A 20,202-nucleotide genomic window follows, 5' to 3' on the forward strand; every position below is an offset into this window, starting at 1 on the left:
CTATCCCTTCAGGCATTCACAAACTCTTTAACAGCTCACAAAATAGCTACTTATATATATTATTTTCATTTGAAAACAAAAGAGAAATTAACAATACAAGGTTGAGAATAGATATCCAGTTTCCTACCATGCAAGTGTGGCCACCCGGCCTAAAATAAATAACATAACAGAGCGCCTCGCGCTAACAGAAAGTAAATAAACATGCAACCAGTAACATTATCCATGGATATCCGTTCACCAACCTGCATACAACACAACAACGTAAAATGCAGACATCACCCCTCGGGTGTGACTCTGACATTTTACCGTTTCATAACCTTTTTCCCTTTTTTCGACTTTTACAATTTTCAATCTCTTCATAAAATATCCATTTTCTGATATTCATCAACTCAATATGAGTTCATTGAATATTAAATAACATTTTTCAACTATAGAATTTATTTCTATCAATAATACTGAAAAAAAATACAAATTTCATATCAAAACGGGGTCCGAGCAGTGCACAAGACCCAATTTATGGCAACAACCCGTTAAAACAACCTACCCACGTATAATTTATTAAAACTACAATTAAACATATCAAACATGCAATTTCTGGAGTAAATTTTTGAAATAACAAAATAATTCTATATTTTAAAAATACATCCAAATTTTTCGATAAAATCCTAAATGCAATTTTCACAATCTAGATTACTAATAGAAATTGAGAGTTCCTTACAATCTCTAGGCGAAAGGATCAAAGCGTGTGCGCGAAAATCGAGACGATCGGTGCAGAAATCGAGACGGACCGAACTTCGAAGCGGCTGATTTTTGAAACTGGCTTGGTGGTTTCGAAGATCTCGATGTGCTCGTCTCTTCTCCCTTCTACGACGAAAGACAGTTTGACCCCGAAATCGATGAAAACCGAGGTCGAAGTTACGAAAATCTCCGTATAAAAATACGGCTGATTTTTGACTATACGGGGTGAAAAATATGAGAAAACGAAAGGAACTTGGTTGGGTTATGTAGAGAATGAGGCTGCGGACGTTTCTCCCTTCTGCGTCGGAAAGCGATTTGACCCCGAAACGGACGAAATCCGAGGTCAAAGTTTCGAAATTTTCGTATCCAAATACGGCTGATTTTTGACGATATCGGGTGAAATAGAAAGTGAAATGAAGAAAGGTTGGGTGGGTTTTGTAGAGAACGTAGCTGCAGACCTTTTTCTCTTCTGCGGCGATCGTCGAAAATGGACCGTTTGCGAGAGATCTGAAGTGGAAAAATCGGAGGAAAAACAAATTTATTTATTATTTTTTTTTCGCACTGTTTGGACGAGTGGGGAAGATGAGAGAAATTTTTTTTTTTTTTTTAAATGTTATTTAAATAAAATGTGGGACGAATTCGGTATTTTGTCAATTGTTTCGATCGATGATAATTTGATCATCCAGATTCCAAAACTGACAAATGAATACTCTATTTCACCTAATTTTTCATTCTGGATCTAATGGTATAGTCAATTTCTACAAATTATCTCTCCATCAAAAATTTACATTTTTGGCCTGACGTGACCCATAAACTCGATGTCGTTTTCGTTTTTGGCGATAATTCAACTTCCTGATCTCCAAAAATGACAAATAAATAGTCCATGTTGAATAATTTTTCGTTATGAACCCAATGGTATGATCGAATTTTAAAAATTATTACTCTAAAAAAAATCACTTTTTTAGCCTGATCCGACCCGGTAATCGAGGATTTTGCAACTTTTATATTCGGACTCGCATTTGAGCGTGCTTAGAGGCTAAAATATGTTTTTCGATCATTTTGAATTTAATGGTGAGGTCAGATTCCATTAAAAATGATCAGAAACATCCTAAAATTTTACCCCTAAATCCCACTTTTAAGATTTTCTTAAAATTTCACTATTTATTTTTTCCTCGAGATACGAATTAAAAATTCGGGGTGTTACAGATTTCATTAAAAATGATCAGAAACATTCTAAATTTTTAACCCTAAGTCCCACTTTCAAGATTTTATCAAAATTTCATTTTTATTTTTTCTCGAGATACGAATAAAAAATTTGGGGTTTTATATTTTCCCTCCCTTAATAAAAATTTCATCATCGAAATTGAAATCATACCTTATCGAGCTTTGTCGCGATTCCACTAATATGACATGTATATTAAACAACACCTATTTTCGATTACCATCTATTCTTAGTCCTAAGTCAATCTCATTTATAACTCGTAGACTTCTGTCTCCCATATTCTGTTAACCCAACACATTTATTAATTAATCACTCTAATTCAAACTCATACTTCAACTAATCCATTATTTGTATAACCCTAAGATAACAATCAATTCACCTTATATCACTTCCTTGCTAATATCTATTAACAACAATTCCTTCAAATCTTTTCTATTCCTTATATTTACTTCTCTCACCAATTGCACCGTCTATTATGTTTTACTCATACTTACCCTGATTATTACTCCTTAATAAAATAATATACAACCTTCACACTTATTATATCCCACTATAATATAAATATCTACTAACACTAAATTCGCAAACTGCATTAAAATCTTTATTCCCAATACACCAATATCTTTATATTCAATGTAGTATTCCATTTCATCTTATCGTGACATCTCCTCATAATTTTCATGATTTAAAACCTTAATCAAGAGGGCAAATCTTACATCAAATAAATTGTTTCGCAACTAACCACGTGTGAAGGGCCTGACAATGGTGAGGTCAGATTCCATTAAAAATGATCAGAAACATCCTAAAATTTTAATCCTAAGTCCCACTTTTAGGATTTTCTCAAAATTTCATTGTTTATTTTTCCTCGAGATATGAATAAAAAATTTGGGATTTTACAATGATAGTGGTGGTAGTGGTGGTCATGGCATGGTAGTGATGGTAATGGTTATGGCATGGTGATGGTGATTGGTCATGATGGAGGTCGTGGTGGTAATGGTGTATGGTGGTCATTGGTCATGGTGGAGGTGGTAGTCGTGATTTGTCATGATTGATAGTGATGGTATATATGCCTGGTGGTAGTGGTCGTGGTTTGTCATGATTATTCGTGATTGACCGGGATGGACTACAAGGGATTTTAATAATAATATTGGACTGTCAAAGGCTTCCCACTCTCAAGATCATTAGCAAATACTAGATGACTCGATGGTGATACCCATCCTTTCGATCATTTCATGTGGAATGAGAAGTTGTTGGCGAGATATCGGCATAGAGTTCGGAGGTTACCACCCAATACATGTGTAAAGCCTTAAGAGCTAGGTAACCCAATTATTTTCTTGTAAAACTCAAGTTAGGGCATAGGTAACCCTTTTTATATTCTTTATTTTGATATAGTGATTTGTGGTCGGTTTGCCCCGTGATTTTTTTCCTTGACATTGGAAGGTTTTTTCATATTAAAATTCTGGTGTCTCTTGTTTGTGCTTGCTAGTTTAACTAGGTTAGTTTTCCTTTACTTTTTATTAATTAGTTTCTATCAAACATATATGTATGCTTATGAACCTATAAATGACTTGACTTAGAGCTATAAAAACATTTGAATGTTAGAAACTAATGTTTTAAAACCAATGCATCTATATATATATATATATATATATATATATATATATATATATATATATATATATATAATTTTATAACTTTTTATTTATTGCTTATATGTTTGTGGTGGTGGTGGTGATGTGGCATATTGCATGTTTCTGTTTCTAAGCTTGTTTCTGCAGGTTCCATGCATATATGTTTCTATTTCTAGAGGTAGTTCTACAGATTATAGCAGTAGGTTTTGTTTCTATTTCGTATAGGGCACTGCCTAGAGAAAAAATATAAAAAATTATTAAAAAAAAACTAGATATAACGTCGGTTATTCATTAAACTAATGTTATATCATAATTAATATTTAAAATATTTATTATTACTGACTTACCTTTGACAACAGAACATGAAAAATTGATGTTATAACCCTACATTTAAGACGTCAGCCGATTTAATGTTAATTTTCTAACCGACATTAGAGACGACGTTAAAAAACAATAATGTTCGTTATAAATCGACGTTAAAGTCCTTATTTCTACTAGTGTTTTAGATATAAATGCATATGGACCCAAGTCACTATATAACAATACTATGTATTGCATTCTCGTTATGTAGTTAAGAATACTTTCATATTATTTTCATGAATTTAAACATCCACCGTGGCAACATTTTGCTTAGGGAGTATACCTTCTTCCTAAGATAATCCCCACCATTGTAAGTCCATAATAAGTTCCCTTGGAGCATCTTGCATATATACACATATTCATAGGGCAAGCAACGGAACAGTTTGATACCAGATCAGTACCAACCTTATATCGATCCAAAAATTTTGCCAAGTTATCTGAATCTAATTCGATCGGATTATTCAATTCTTGAACCGAATCTGATGTGATCAAAGATTCAAGTAGTCCAAAACTGATCCATTTAATATACTCAATCTTTCAAACACTAAATTGTCACAAAGAAACCCTAAAAATGTGAACAAAGTGAGAAAGGGTGAAAAGAGGAGGATGAGCAAGAAAACTCATAATAGATCTACAAAAAGAAGATGGGAAAAAATGAGCAAAGATTCATAACTACACCACCAACAAATTTGCAAGAAGAGGATGTATAAAGATTTATGACTAAACAGCGTGGGCGGAGGATGATGAGAAAGAAAAGTCTCATCATTTCTTTCTCTACTCTTTAGTGCCTTTTATCTTTACATCCTCACACATACTAAAATCCACCTCTTTCTTTCCATCTATACCTACACCACCAATTTCTCAACTCATATTGATTGAATCTCACTGATTTGTCCATCACCAATTTACATCCATAACTACTACACCATTAGATTCCAAATTTAGTTTAAATATTCAAAATAACCATTTCCAGTTGAGACGGGGAGGGAGGGAGGGAGGTGAGGGAAAGAGAGATCTGTTTTCGTGCAGGGTTTTCCCATGGTGGCATCATTTATAACTGACTGTGCATTATTTGGAGGAGATAATTGAGAGAAAAGAAAATTAAAGTTGAAGCCCTAATTGTGAACTAAATGGACGAGATCTTTAAAAGGTAGTAATAATGATTTTCTTTTAAAAAAATATATAACTAAGTTCGGGTTTTTATCAGCTTGGATTGGGTTCGATTTGAAATATGTATCGGATTTGTGGTTTAAACCCAAATCCAATCTGTAAATGAAAAATATTGAGTCGAATCCTTTTTTTTTTTATATTAGACATTGGATAAATTTTAGATCATTGCCAGCCCTACATGTACACTCCCACTCATGCTAGTTCTAGGTGAAATGGCCAAGCCATAAGAGAAGCACTCCAATCCATGGAGTAGACTACTCTTGGCTACATTCACACACGCATGCATCACAACCACACAAAGGCTAGAAACTATAAAAAGATTTCCCTTTATTGAACATTCTTTACAATTCTAAGTAAACATAGAAATCCCAATTCTTGGGGACATTTGGTTTACTTTTACATTTATATACACTCACCTTTAGTGGTCATACATTTGCATTTAGTGCATATTCATCCCCATTCATAGAAGGGATTTAGATAAGGTTGCCTAAACTCATTGGGACAACCGAACTACAATCCTACATCGGTAACACTCTACTTTGATTCTTACTCATTCTTAACTCAAATGATTTTCAAAATAATTAAGATTCCTCATACATGGTCAAGACTAGACAACCACCAACTAAGTGAGTTGGATGGGGGGGTGCCTAACACATTCTCATGGTTAAGACTAGTTTGGAGTAATTTTGAGATAAAAATGAATTTAGAAAATTATTTTTAGGTGACCCTTTACACATCAAATCTTTATGGATTTGTGAATATTAGGAAATTATTTGAAATAATTATGTTGCCATAATTTTGTTTCCAAACTAGTTGAGTATAGTTATCATATGGTTAAATATCAAGTTAATTTCAAGTCAAAGTTAGAACATAAAGTTGAAGAATTTTGTGAAGACCATTCAATTCCATTTGTAGACACCCCATTTTTTGCTTAGGTTAAGTCCGAGAGCAAAAACTTTCTGAGAAGGGCTTGACCTAAGAAAATTTTCATAGGGCCCCAAAACCCAAAATTTGCAAGCAACCTAGGTCCAAAGACCATTTTTAGCAAAATTTGACCTGGCCAAGGGTAACCTAACCCCAGAAGGATTTTTAAGCCTAGCCAAGGGTGACCTGTGGCCAAGAAAATTTTTTTAGCCTAGCTAAGGGTAACCCACGGCCAGAAAAAATTTTAAACCTAGCCAAGGGTCACCCACGGTCAGAAAGAAATTTTGCTTGGTCTAAGGGTGACTCACGGCCAAGCATAAAATTTGCTCAGGCCATGGTTCACCCAAGGCCAATTCTGTTGGGCAATTTTCTAACCCATGTGCACTTGAATTTGGTTAGGATTAATTACCCCTTAACCCTTACTTTAATAATTTTTTCCACAAAAAATCCTACCATTCTACTTTTTTTACCTTTGCTTTAATTATCCAAATGGTTCGTTTATCTTATTTTTAAGTAATTTACCAAATCTTTCAATAAAAACTTTAGTCTTGCTTGGTCCTCACTTAAAGCCACTTACATTCATTAACCTTGATTTGTTGAGACTCATCAAAGACAAATACCTATTCTACACTTCTTATATTCTTTTTAATTCAAAAAGTTCCCATGACATTCAATGTAATTTGACCAAATTCCAAAGTCCATGACTACTTTGTCTTTCCTAGAGAATTCTCTAGAATTTGTGCCTAATAACCAATCTATCCCTAATTTGTAAGAGATTATTTCAAAGAAAATGATCAAAGAGGCCAAAAACCTATCATCTAATTACATACCATTTTGGTTGATTTTTTTACAATTGGCTTAAGGTTACTTAGGACCATTCTAACATTTATCAAGAATTATCTAAAAATTTTAGATTTTTACCATCATACCCATTGATGATCAAGATTGGTGAGACACAACAAGAGGATAAAGACCATCAAGTCAACGGAGAAGAGATGTAATTTGGGATTTCTCGAGAGGTTTTATTGAAAATATTGGGAGCCCTAGTGCATCGATCATACATTCTATCAACTAGAGTTAGGTGTAGCTAGCCTTGAAGTCACCCAAGAGCACCTATGTAAATTATGTAAAGCTCACATATGAAGTCATATCAGCCATGTGTTAGGGCATATCTGTTAGTTTAATGGCATTTTAGTAATAAAGAAGTATGATCAGCCTCCACTTTTGATGTTTCCTTTTGAAAATTTAAAAAAGATTTAGCATACACTTTGTAGGAAGGGTGTCTAGTGCTTCCCAATCCCTGACCTACACGCACGTTGTCTTCAAGCCCTTGCGCCAAACTACAAGGAGTCTTGCGTGTCATAGATCATCAGTTGCTTGTAACACACCTATCTTTTTTATAATGTATTACACCATATAATTCCAATACTATATCAACAAAGATGCCTCTGGGTTTTGCCTCATGTAATCCCGTTATCTTGTTTGATTACTATGTATTGTGGTATAAGATCTTATTTTTATAAATTTGCTTGTGAATTAACACCCCTTGCGTTGCACGACCTCGCTACAAAATAACAAGGCCGTGGCACCTAGGTTTTAAGATAATTTGTCCCATCTAAGGCAAAACGAGAAGAGAAACTCATTTTGGTGATCTAAAATTCTATCCAAACTCTCAAAAACCTCTCTAAGCTTTTCTATTTTATCAAAACCTTTCTAAAAATCCCTAGAAGAAGAAAGAAAGAAAGAAAGAAGAAGACTAAGGTGGGGTTAAACCCTCTATTTTCCCCATCTAATCTTCCTATTCTTACTATCCTTTTCTTTACATTAAGCAAGCTTATTTCATTCTTTTATTTGTAACAATGTAATTCCTTTTTAGAATAATAGTCTTTTTTTTATTTTACCTTCTTTGATGGCAATAAAGTTAGAGAGTAAACCCTCATTGGAGGTAATCTTCTTTTGATAAGTCCATCAAATGCATACACTTTGCACACAATCACTTCTAAAATGACTATAAGCAAAAGTGTATATACCTATGGACCTTTATTCAACCTTTAGAGTCAACAAAAATAGTCTAAAAGTGGACAAAATCTCATGCATGTAGTTTTAATTCCTATATGATGTGGTTCAAGTCATGAACCTCACCAAAGGATCAAACCAACAAAAATATACTCCCAAGTGAGCACATAACCCTCAAAAAGAACCTTATGATCCAAGAAGGTGAAGTCCATGTGGATTCTCACCAAAATCCTAGGCTAATAAAACATTTCAGCAAGCAACATTTTTTTAGCTTGCTTATTAATTTGATTTCTTAGTTTTCTAAAACTAAACTCTAGTTATTTTGCCTCTTATTTTTGTCTTATAATTTTCCTTACTTTCAAAATCATAAAAAAAAAAAAAAAGATTTCCTAATCACACCATTTGGTCATTTATTAATAACCATCTTAGGATGGGAAGAACAAGGTGCCTAACACATTCCTTGTCTATCAACCAAGCTTCCTTACCTTAGATTTCTAGGTAGACCATTTCTCCTTATCTTTTGAATATGTGAGTTACTACAAGTCAATAAAATAGAATTTTAGAAAACCTTTTATAATATCTATTCACACCTTAATTGAATGGTGACGACTTTTAAACCAGTGTAGATGAGCTCAAACCTCCTAAAAGATTTTAAAACCCGCATATCTACAACCTGATGATTCCACTAGAGAAACCAGGGTTCAAACCAAAATTTTAATAACCATGGGTGTTGATTTAGAAATCTTAATTTTGTGTTTTTCATTGTTAACTTCCATTCTTTTTTTCTTTTTTGTTCTTTCCTGTCAAGTAGTGAATGTATGTAATAATAAGGGGATTGATTTTGGGTTATCTTGTGGGATTGATTTACTTGTAAAGTTGGCATACTTTTTTTAAAATGCACTTGTGCACCTTTCGATCATAGCCAATGCACAAACCACATGTCCTATAAAAACTCTCTAGCCCCAGATCCATGTAATCTTACGCCTAGAGGTCGCTTATCTTAAGACACAGTGATGAACATATTCAACTGAATCACCAAATCGTGAAGTACTTGCTTCGGCTTATGTGGAGGTTTGAAGATTTGAGAACCCTCAACCTATTTATCGCCAATCATACATAGCCTTTGAATAGAGGTTTAGGACACGTTTTGAAAAAAAAAATCCCAATGGATTGTGTGCCAACTCCTTAAAACATTGTAAGTCCAAGTCAACCCACGAAGGTTAAGTTGTAAGGTTTCAATAATCCATGCAATAGATTAGTGTGTTCCACCTTTGGTAAAAGGGGATTTCTCATTTTCTCTTTCTTTTAAGCCTTACAAGACACCTCCTAAGGGCCTAGACTTCCCAAAGTCAATTCCTAACTTAAAGAGAGCCAAAATCCAGAAAAATAAATTGAAAACTGATGTTAGGAAGGAATAAGAAAAATAATTTTTGGTCCGCAACTAACCCATGGCCAAGGAAAAATTTTTTCCTGGCCATACCTCAACCTTGGCCAAGGCAAAAATTTTGCCTGACCGTACCTTACCCATGGCCAGGGCAAAATTTTTGCTTGTCCGTACCTTACCCTTGGCCAGGGCAAAAATTTTGTTTAGTTGTACCCAACCCACGGCCAGGCAATATTATGACATAGATCGGTCCCTTCTATGACCAAAAGATATTTTTGGTATTATCCATCTTCGCCCTTGATCAGAACAAATGTTTGGCCTAAAATGAAGTCCGCTCATGGATCGAAACAAAACCTAAAATTTTCCCTACTCTCTTGACTTTTTGTGGTGAATTTAAATCCAAATATAGTGTGTCTTCACATTCGTACTTAGAGTTGAATTGAGGGTCGTTAATGTCAAAGGCAATCTTGATCTTAGGTCCAAACTCTAGGTCCATCGAATTATTCTAGATTTTCTCAAGTATAGGATTAGGATTCAATGCTATTACTACAATCATCATAGATTTTTCTATGCATTTAAGTGGTCAATCCTTACTTGGGTGAACCCAAACAAATAGTTCAAATTTAGAAAATCAAAAAGAAAAAAAATAAAGAACTCGTCTCGCATTTCAATCACACCAACTTCTAGTATTCGTGGAGTTCTTTCCAAATTTGACTTATTTTTGTAATTCTTTAGACCTAGGTACATCTATAGTCCAGAAGTACTCATTCTTTCAAATCCAACTCGAATCCCAAAGTCTTAGTTGCATTTTAATCCAAAGTGGGGTGAAAGTTTTTTATCTCAATCCGTAAGATGGACCTCCACTCTCTCTCTTCCTTAGAACTTCAAGATTCTAAGGAAAAATAGTGTCATCGATCCTCACCTATTTTAGGTTAGTTAGAACCTCTAATGATTGACCACTTGTAGGTCACTTCATTATTCGTCACTAACAAGGGCCATGCAATGCTGTCAATCATTATCCATTTTAGGTTTGTTAAAACCTCTTATGATCAACCCCATATGTGAGTCACCCCAATCATCTTTCATCGACAAAGGTCGCACACACAACCAATCTTTATCTGTTGTAGATTTGTTAGAATTTCAAAGCTCAATCCTATAAAAAAAATTCATAGGTTCAAATCTCATATAGTCAAGATGCCCATTTCCAAGGTTCAAGAGTAAAATGACTCTATACAACGAACCAATTTCAAGAACTTTCGAGTTCAAATCTCATACATTCAAGATACCTACTTCCAAGATTCAAGGGCAAGGCAATCCTATACAATGAACCTTCTTTAAGGTCTTTCAGGTTTAGCCTTATACAGTCGAGGCACATAACTTCAAGGTCCGAGCATAGCACCCATACAAGGGACCTTTTCCTTGATGTTTCCTATATTCGAGACATTTTTGTAGTTTGGGTCTCTCAAAGACTTTCGAAACTTTTAAAGGTCAGTTTAGATCATAGATCAGAACTCTTAAAAATCTCTAGATCTCTTAAAGGTCAACTTAGATTAAGCTTTAATGATAGAAAGTTTGGACATGGACTTGTCTTCATTTCTATAGCTTAAATTCACCATCTCGCATTTTTTTCCATAGTTCGGGTCTCTCAAAGACCTTTGGACCTCTTAAAAGTTAAATTAGTCGCATTTTCTTTTGTAGTCCGGGTCTCTTAAAGACTTTTGGACCTTTTAAAGTTCAAATAAATTGCATTTCCTTTCATAGTTCGGGTCTCTCGAAGAGCGTTGGACCTCTTAAAGATCAAATTAGTCATATTTCCTTTCATAGTTCAGGTCTCTCAAAAAGCTTTGGACCACTTAAAGGTCAAATTAGTTGCATTTCTTTTCGTAGTTCAGAACTCTTAAAAACCTATAGACCTCTTAAAATTCAAATTAGTTGCATTTACATCCGTAGTTTGGGTCTCTCAAAAACCTTTGGACTTCTTAAAGATCAAATTAATCATATTTATTTTCATAATTAGGGTCTCTTAAAACCCTTTGGACATCTTAAAAGTCAAATTAAACACATTTTCTTTCGTAGTTCGATCTCTCAAAGAACTTTGGACCTCTTAAAGATCACCTTAGCATTAATTTCTTTCTATTTTTTTCCTTCTTTTATCGTTTCAAGGTCCTTAGTAGAATGTTTTAGATTCATCTAAGATAATTCCTCTATATTCCTTTACGTGTCAAAAAAAATAAATAGAGAAACAATAAAGGGTTACAACTAGGATCATTCGTCCTCCTAAAGTTTTCAGGGTCTTTTCTAACCTCACCATAAGAAGGGCTTTTTATTGACTTTAAACAAAATAAAATATGTAATAATAAATTCATCGTTTTCCTAGAACTAAAATGGATCTTTTTGTTTTCTTTTCTTTAGACTAAGGTACCTACACTTTAAAGCAATCTTCCATACTAAGGGTATAAAATTGGTCTTCTAAAGAACAAAGGATTGAGAAGAGAGGTTCAACACAAATTTGGCATCATCTTAGGTCTAAGGCCGCTATCATGGAGTCGACAAACATAATTGAGCCTCCAATTACAGAAAACCATTCATTATATACAATCCGACTAGAAACAGCCAGATTAGTAAAAAAGCATTTAAAAAATTGAACAATCAAGTGGCATGAATTAGGAATATACTATCAACACTGATTTATATTCTAGGGATTATTTAAACTATTCAGAATCATGCAAACGGTTCAGGATAGTCTAGTCAACAAACACCCGCATTGGCCAATCAGACAAGGGTAATTCCTCTAGTGGCACTATCTCTTGATCCTACACCGACATAGGCTTAAAACAATGTTCCAACACTAATATTAACGCCAACTCAAACCATGAACATTCCTTCCCTTATCTTTACTTTGCAACATGCCAAGATAGCACATTAGGGATAGTCAAACTGGGTTAGGATGCACGAAAGGAACTAGGTTGAAGACAAGCTGCCAAGTCGCATGGATGCGATTATGGAAGAGTTGAACCAACTAAAAAAGGGAAATTCGCAAGATAGCTTCGGATTTGATGATCCATGTTTCTATCTGAACTTTGTACCACCAACAAACTTCAACTGTCTAAAGTTTGAGAAATACAATGGTATTGGGTGCCCACTTACCCATCTGAAACTGTACAGTAACACTATGTGCAAATTTGGATGAAATGACAAACTCTTGGGGTAAATGTTCTAGAGGAGCTTGATTGGGGTAACACAAAGATGATTTACCCAGTTAGACCATAGTAAAATTCGATGTGGAAAGACTTGGCCATCGTCTTCATGGGAAATTAGAGATTTAATATAGATGTGGCGTTGGACAGGCAGGATGTAGCCAAAATGATAAAGAAGTCCAAAGAGACTATCAGAGAATATGTGTAGTAATGGAGGGAGTCCAATTCGTAAATGAAGCCTCCCATGACAGAAATTGAGATGAACACAACATTCATCTCAATACTAGGGATGTATTACTATACTCATCTCATAGGACTCACTACGTCCAATTTTTCCTCATTAGTTCAAATTGCTAATAAGATAGAAGATGGTTTGATGTTAGGGATGATTATAGATTGGATAGTTCCACAACAAGGTACTTTGTCCAATGGTGCAATATAAAAGAAATTGCTAGCTATGACAAATAAGAAGGATGAAGGACAAGTTAATTATGTGTAGCCAGCTTAAGTACCAGTTCATTTTCCAACTGCAGCACCTAAAGCATCTGTGACTTTTTAAGCACCACCAAACTATCTGTATCAAGCACAACATCCCCAAGCAAAGCCATACAATAATCAACAACAATTTCAGTTTCAAGCACAACCACAACAGCTACAATATCGTCAACACTACAACAACAATCAGTACAACAACAACCAGCAATAAAAAAGAAGACAATTCACTCGATTACCAATGAAATTGTTGGAGCTTTTGCCTACCATCATCAAGGGAAGTTATATTACGATGAGACAACCACATCCAGAAGTTGAGAACACATTCAGGTACGACCCTACCACCAACTACAAGTTCCACATGGGAGCTCCCGGTCACCTTACAGACCGATGCTGGCAGTTGAGGAATGTTTTTCAGACCTTAATAGATAAGAAGCTCATAGTTCTAGATCCCGTAACAACACCACAAACTATCAATCAAAATCCCCTTCCAACTCACAATGGTAACGAAAATGGTACAGGACTAGCAAATGTTGTAAATACAATTTCCGATGAAGAATTAGATTTAGATCATTCACAACTGATCATTCCTTTAGGAGCAAAGGTCAGAGTTTACCTCAAACCCAACACCTCAGTCAACACCATCTTCCCTCAAAGTCAAAATAACATTCCTATTCACATCACCACCTAGTTCAGAGGCCTTATTCTAAATCCCTTGTCATATTCTCCAAACCCATCACCTCTAATTTTATCATCAAATCTAGTCACTCCATCCAACATCACACCAATCTCATTACCTTCCAATTTGCACCACTCCTCATTCATACACCCATTTCATCCTCGTCTACTACACAGCCACCACCTCTCATCTTTCATGTTGAACCAGAGCTTCCCTAACTCACTTTCAAAACCCCCAAACCCTTCCCTTATGTATCTAAGAAGGTCGTGTTTTGGAGTTACGCATCGGGTTTAGTATTCCTAAAAGAATGAGGGAAAATCGAGGAGACAAAAAAGATTGAGAAACTAGATAAGGAAGAAGAGCCCAAGGATGTAAACCACATTACTAGGATAGGCAGAATAGTGAGACTAACTAAAAAGGTGGGAACAAGAAATGGAAGGACAATGAAAAGAAGATTGAGAAAAATAAAGGAAAGTAGATAGTGAAAGACATTGGTCAGAGTTGCAACTAAGTGCAAAATGAACAAACTAAAAGCACAAAGCAAGCAATCGACAAAGAATTAGTTGTTGATGCAAAGCAAATGAAGCAATGAAATAGACGATTGAAACAGAGGTTATAGTCAATAGAGAGCAGACAACAGTTAGTATAAAAGCAATAACTAGAGAAAATGAAGTAGTCAAAAAAGAAAAGGTAGTTGAAACGAAAATAATAAAAATCAGAGTAGAGAAAAATAACAAAGGAAAAGGAAAGACAGTCATCACAGAAGAGCAAAGCAAATAGGTAGAGAAGAGAAAGTAGTAGACAAGGAAGTAGAAGATTTCATTAAGCTCATTAAGAAAAGTGAATACAACCTTGTAGGGAAATTGAACAAAATACCAGTCCAAGTATCGATACTAGGGTTGCTACAAAGCTCAAAGAAGCATAGAGAGGCGCTATTCAAAGTTCTCAACAAGTCATACGTAACAGAAGCTAATTCACCCAAGTAGTTGGGTAAGATAGTTGGAATGATCACATCACTGAATGTCATCACATTCATGGAGGATGAATTCACTCTAGATGGTTGTGGTCACATTGAACCACTACATATTGTAGTAATTTGTAAATGTATGATCATTGCTCGCGTGTTACTAGATAATGGGTCTACATTGAATGTCTGTCCTTACACAACTTTGAAGAAGCTAGGCGTGGACCAGTCTCTCTTAAGACCTAATATTAGGCAAATCCAAGCTTTTGATATCTCAAAGAGATAATCAATGGGTGAAAGTGATTTATCGGTCATAATTGGAGATTACACATTCCAGATCACTTTTTAAATGATAAACATGTCAAATATTTTCAATTTTCTTCTCGAAAAGTCATGGATCCATTTAGCCGGGGTAGTGCCATCATCTCTTCACTAGAGGGTGATGTTCATCATCAATCAAGAATTGGTTTTGGTGAAAATAGAAAGTTTATTTCCAATAGACAGATTTCTGGATGTACCATACATAGATATTGAAGGGGCAAGTAAATAACTCATGTATCACCCCTTCTAATTCAAGCCAGTGAGTCACATTCCAGAAGGCACAAAGGTCAAGAAGGCAAGTTTATCACCAACTATGATGGTGAAAGGAAGGGTAATGTAACAGTCCAAATATCATCCAGAGAAAGGGTTAGGAAAGATAAATCAAGGGGAATCAGGTTCATTTCAACTCACAAATCCATGCCATGGTTCGACCTTAGTTACAAACCCACCTGAAAAAATAGGCAAGTGATGGAGGCAAAGATGAGAGAGTTCAAGCTAGAAAGGATGGAACATCACGAACCCAAGATCTGGGATCTCGGGAAGATTCCTTACATCAAAGAGACATTTCCTGTATAGGCTTATACAATGATAAGCGGTGACAGCCCAAAGAATAACCAATAAATGCAACTTCTACAACAAGGTCATAAAAAGTCAAAAGTACTCCCTGAACAAGAGTTGTCCCTTGATGACAACATCAGTAGCTTATTCAGGGAGGACTTCGAACAAAAAGAGCCCGTGAAAACGGATGACATCAGCAATGGAGGTTTTTGATTCACACCTAGTGTTGATTGAGATTCTTTTGTAACCCTACCTCTGAGAGAGGTATCATTATCAGATGACCATTACAATTTTGTGATGGTCATCACAACTGAGTCCAAAGAGGCTCCCTCCTCCTTAGTGATCTATCCTACAAAAGAAACGAATGTTCTTCACAATTGGGACATCATTCCAATCACCTTTAAGGTTGTTATGGCCTCTAAAAAGAATATTGTTAGTTTCACACTTTCTCCCCGAAGATCCTAATGGACCTTCGTCCTCGAAGGGTATTTGTTTAAAAGGCCTACTCCTATTAATAAAATCTCAAAAACATTCAAAAACCAAAAGCTTGCAAAGTTTTCTAAGATGGGGAATATGGGACTAAATGATTACAACATTAAACCCAACTTTGATCTCATGGAGATTAAGGAAAAGTTTGGTTTGACGTGCCAAAAAATTTGAAACAGCTTGTAGAACGTCATAAGGAAAATCGTCAAATAAATATTGAGAAAACGAACTTAGTAAATCTCAAATCCGAAGTTGACCCAAAAATAATGAAAATTGGATCCCTTTTAACCTTAACCCAGAAGATAGAAATGATTAAATTCCTTTGATAGCACCAAGATGTGTTCACATGGTCCTATCAAGATATGACGGGTCTTAACATTGATCTTGTAATACATTGTTTACCCATTCTTCCCAATGCAAGGCCGATCAAGCAGAAACTTAGAAGATTAAAAATAAAATGGATTCTCAAAGTCAAAGATGATGTGACAAAGTAGATACAAGCAGGATTTTTAGCAATATCAACTTATCTAAAATGGCTCGCAAACATAGTACCAGTGCTGAAAAAAGATGCACTACAAAATATGAGGTTTTTTAAGACAGTTTTAAATGGCCACCAATTTCATGAAAACCACCTCCAATATATATAAGGGCGGTTTAGTCAAATCGCCCACTATAATGGCGTCGCTAATTACTTTTAGCAGCCAAGTAAGAGCGATTTTAAAATTGCCTCTAAATATGATTTAAGGGCGGTTTTTATATTTTTATAGGTTGTTTAAAAACCGCCTCTAATAATAGAAATTTAATGGCAGTTTTAAAACTGCCTCTCAAAAATATGATTTAAAGGCAGTTTTTATATTATTAGAGGTTGTTTGAAAACCGCCTCGAATTAATTTTTATAATTAAGTAGATTAACTATACCCGACAGATTAAAACCGCCCCTAAAGACAAATTTTTTTTAAATAAATATTATTTTAGGCGGTTCAAAGCCACCTCTAATATTGTAAAAAAGTTATTAAAATTTTCGTTTCAAAATAAAACCTGCAATTATATAAACAAAAAGAGCTGCTATTGACACCCCAAATTTCACTTAACACACTTCAATTTCTTAAGAAATGATATTGGCACCCCACATTTTACTTATTATATTTCAATTAATTATCACATCATAATTAGAATAAAACATAGCATTCACATTACAAAATATACAAGGGTTAGTTCTTATAATGACAAACCAAGAACTAATTGAAATATTAACATTGTAAACAAAGAAAATAAAATTAAGAAACAAAAAATTAGCTACTCAAATGTGGTCTTTCAACATTGTTGTACTCTCATACTTAATTATGAACACCATAATGCACTATCTGCAATCACTAAAAATGCATAGGAACGTAATCAACATCTAAACAAATACTATAAAAGCCATGTAAAATATCTTATATGTAAGCATAAGGTTGCAATGCAAATTGATTCCTACTAAAATAGTAATTTTCAATAGAGAAACACATATGCAAATCAAATAAAGAGTTAGGATAGATTCATCAAGCCATGAGTACACATTTATCCAAAATGCATGCATCCAACACATGGACTAAGTACAAACACATATGCCCAAATTTTCTTGTAAATATATGAGACTAAATGCATGCATGTAAAATTTACAGTTTCAAGGAATTGATGCAAACTAATACATCTTAGAATCCATTTTTTTTACCATGAAATCGTCAACAAGACCAACTTTTCAAATAAGGAATACCCAAGCCAATGCAAGGCACGAAGGAGCATATATGACAAAATATGAGATTTTTTTAGGCAGTTTTAAAGTTATGAGACTAAAAGCTAAAAAGAGTATGTGAAGCACACAAAAAACGAAAAGGAATAACAAATGCAAAGAGACTATAAAAATCATACTTTAAAAAATTTGGCAACCTTTTTAGGTAACTGTTGTTGCTCAAAAGTACTTTGGTTTCCATGCCAAGTAAAAATTAAAGAGCTAGATTGCAAAATAAAATAATAATTCGTAAAAATAAAGAAGATACAATAAGCACACACCGCATCAAAGGGTTACAAAGGTTATAATGATGTCAATTCCACCAGTAATATTCTTACCTGTTTAGCTAATAATGTCGTAGTCCAATCTTCATTGCCACCTTCTCATCAACAATGGAAGCATAGACATCCCTTTTAGCCTTGGTTATTTTAACATGGATCACGCATCAAATAATAAGAGTTTAACCAAAATAATTACTATAAAATAAGAAGACATAGTTTTTCTTACAGAAATCAAAAGCAGATCATTGTTTTGATTTCAAAAGGAAGCATTTCCTTCGGATGACTGTTAACAATCTAACTAACATTTCCTGTACTGCTAGAATATATTGCTTCTACTCAAAAAAGGATAATTAATGTAAAATCCCGAGTTTTTGATTCGTATCTCGAGGAAAAATAAATAATAGAATTTTGAGAAAATCTTGAAAGTGGGACTTAGGGATAAAATTTTAAGATGTTTCTAATCATTTTTAATGGAATCTGACCCCACCATTAGATTTAAAATGATCAAAAAATATATTTTAGCCTATAAACACGCTCAAATGCGAGTCCAAACATAAAAGTTGCGAAACCCTAGATTATCGAGTCAAACTAGGCTAAAATAGTGACTTTTTGTTAGAGTAAGAATTATTAAGATTCGATTATACCATTGATTTGTAATAAAAAATTATTAAACATGAAATATTTATTTATCATTTTTGGAGCACAAAAAGTTGAATTATCGTCAAAAATGAAAATGACGTCAATTTTAGGGGTCACCTCAGGCTAAAAATATAAACTTTTGTTAGAGATAGAATTTTTAGAAATTGACTATACCATTAGATCTAGAATGAAAAATTAGGTGAAATAGAGTATTCATTCATCACTTTTAGAATCTGGACGGTTAAGTTATTGTCGATCGAAACAATAGGTAAAATACCAATTTCATCCCAAGATATATATATAAATCAATTTTTTTTAATTTTTTTCACTTTCACCTTCGTTTTAAATGAACCAAAATCAGTCAAATTAAAAAAAAATTCATTTTTTCTTCGAATTTCAACCTCAAATTTATCACAAACGGCTCGCCATTGACTTCTGACGTAGAAGGGAGAAACATCCGCAGCCTCGACATCTACAAAAACCCACCCAAATTCCTTCCGTTTTCTTTTCTTTTTTGCCCCATATTGTCAAAAAATAACCGTATATATATACGGGGATTTCGTAACTTTGACCTCAGATTTCATCCGTTTCGGGGTCAAACCGTCTTCCGTCGCAGAAGGGAGAAAAGACGACGACATCGAGATCTTCGAAACCACCAGGCCAGTTTTAAAAATCAATCATCTCAAAGTATGAGTTATCTCGATTTCCACGCTACACACTTCAATTCCGTCGTCTAGAGATTGTAAGGAACTCTCAATTTCTATTAGTAATCGTAAATTGTAAAATTACATTTAAGTTTTTATTAAAAATTTGTGGTGAGTTTTCAAAAATATAGAATTCAATCAGTTATTTCAAATTTAAGCCAGAACTTACATATTTGATATATTTAATTATAATTTTTAACAAATTATACGTGAATAGCATATTTCAACGGACTATTTCTGTAAGTTGGGTCATGTGCACCGCTTGGACCCCATTTTGATCTAAGTGTTGTACCTTTTCAATATTATTGATGAAAATGAATTTCATAATTGAAAAAAAATGATTTAATATTCAATGAACTCAAATTGTGTTGATGAATATCAGAAAGTGGATATTTTGTTTGAAAGATTGAAAACAGTACAAATCGAAAAAAGGAAAAAAATGTATGAAACAGTAAAATATCAGAGTCACACCCGAGGGGTGATGTCTGCATTTTACATTGTTGTGTTGTATGTAGATTGATGGACGGATATCCAGGGATAATGTTACTGATTGCATGTTTATTTACTTTCTGTTAACAAGAGGCGCTGTTTACTTTTTCGTTCTGTTATTTATTTTAGGCCGTGTGACCAAACTTGCATAGTAGGAAACTGGATATCCATTCTCA

Source organism: Akebia trifoliata, chromosome 9 (genome assembly GCF_017979445.1).
Source record: "Akebia trifoliata isolate Shusen 1 chromosome 9, ASM1797944v1, whole genome shotgun sequence".
In the NCBI taxonomy this organism is placed as follows: Eukaryota; Viridiplantae; Streptophyta; class Magnoliopsida; order Ranunculales; family Lardizabalaceae; genus Akebia; species Akebia trifoliata.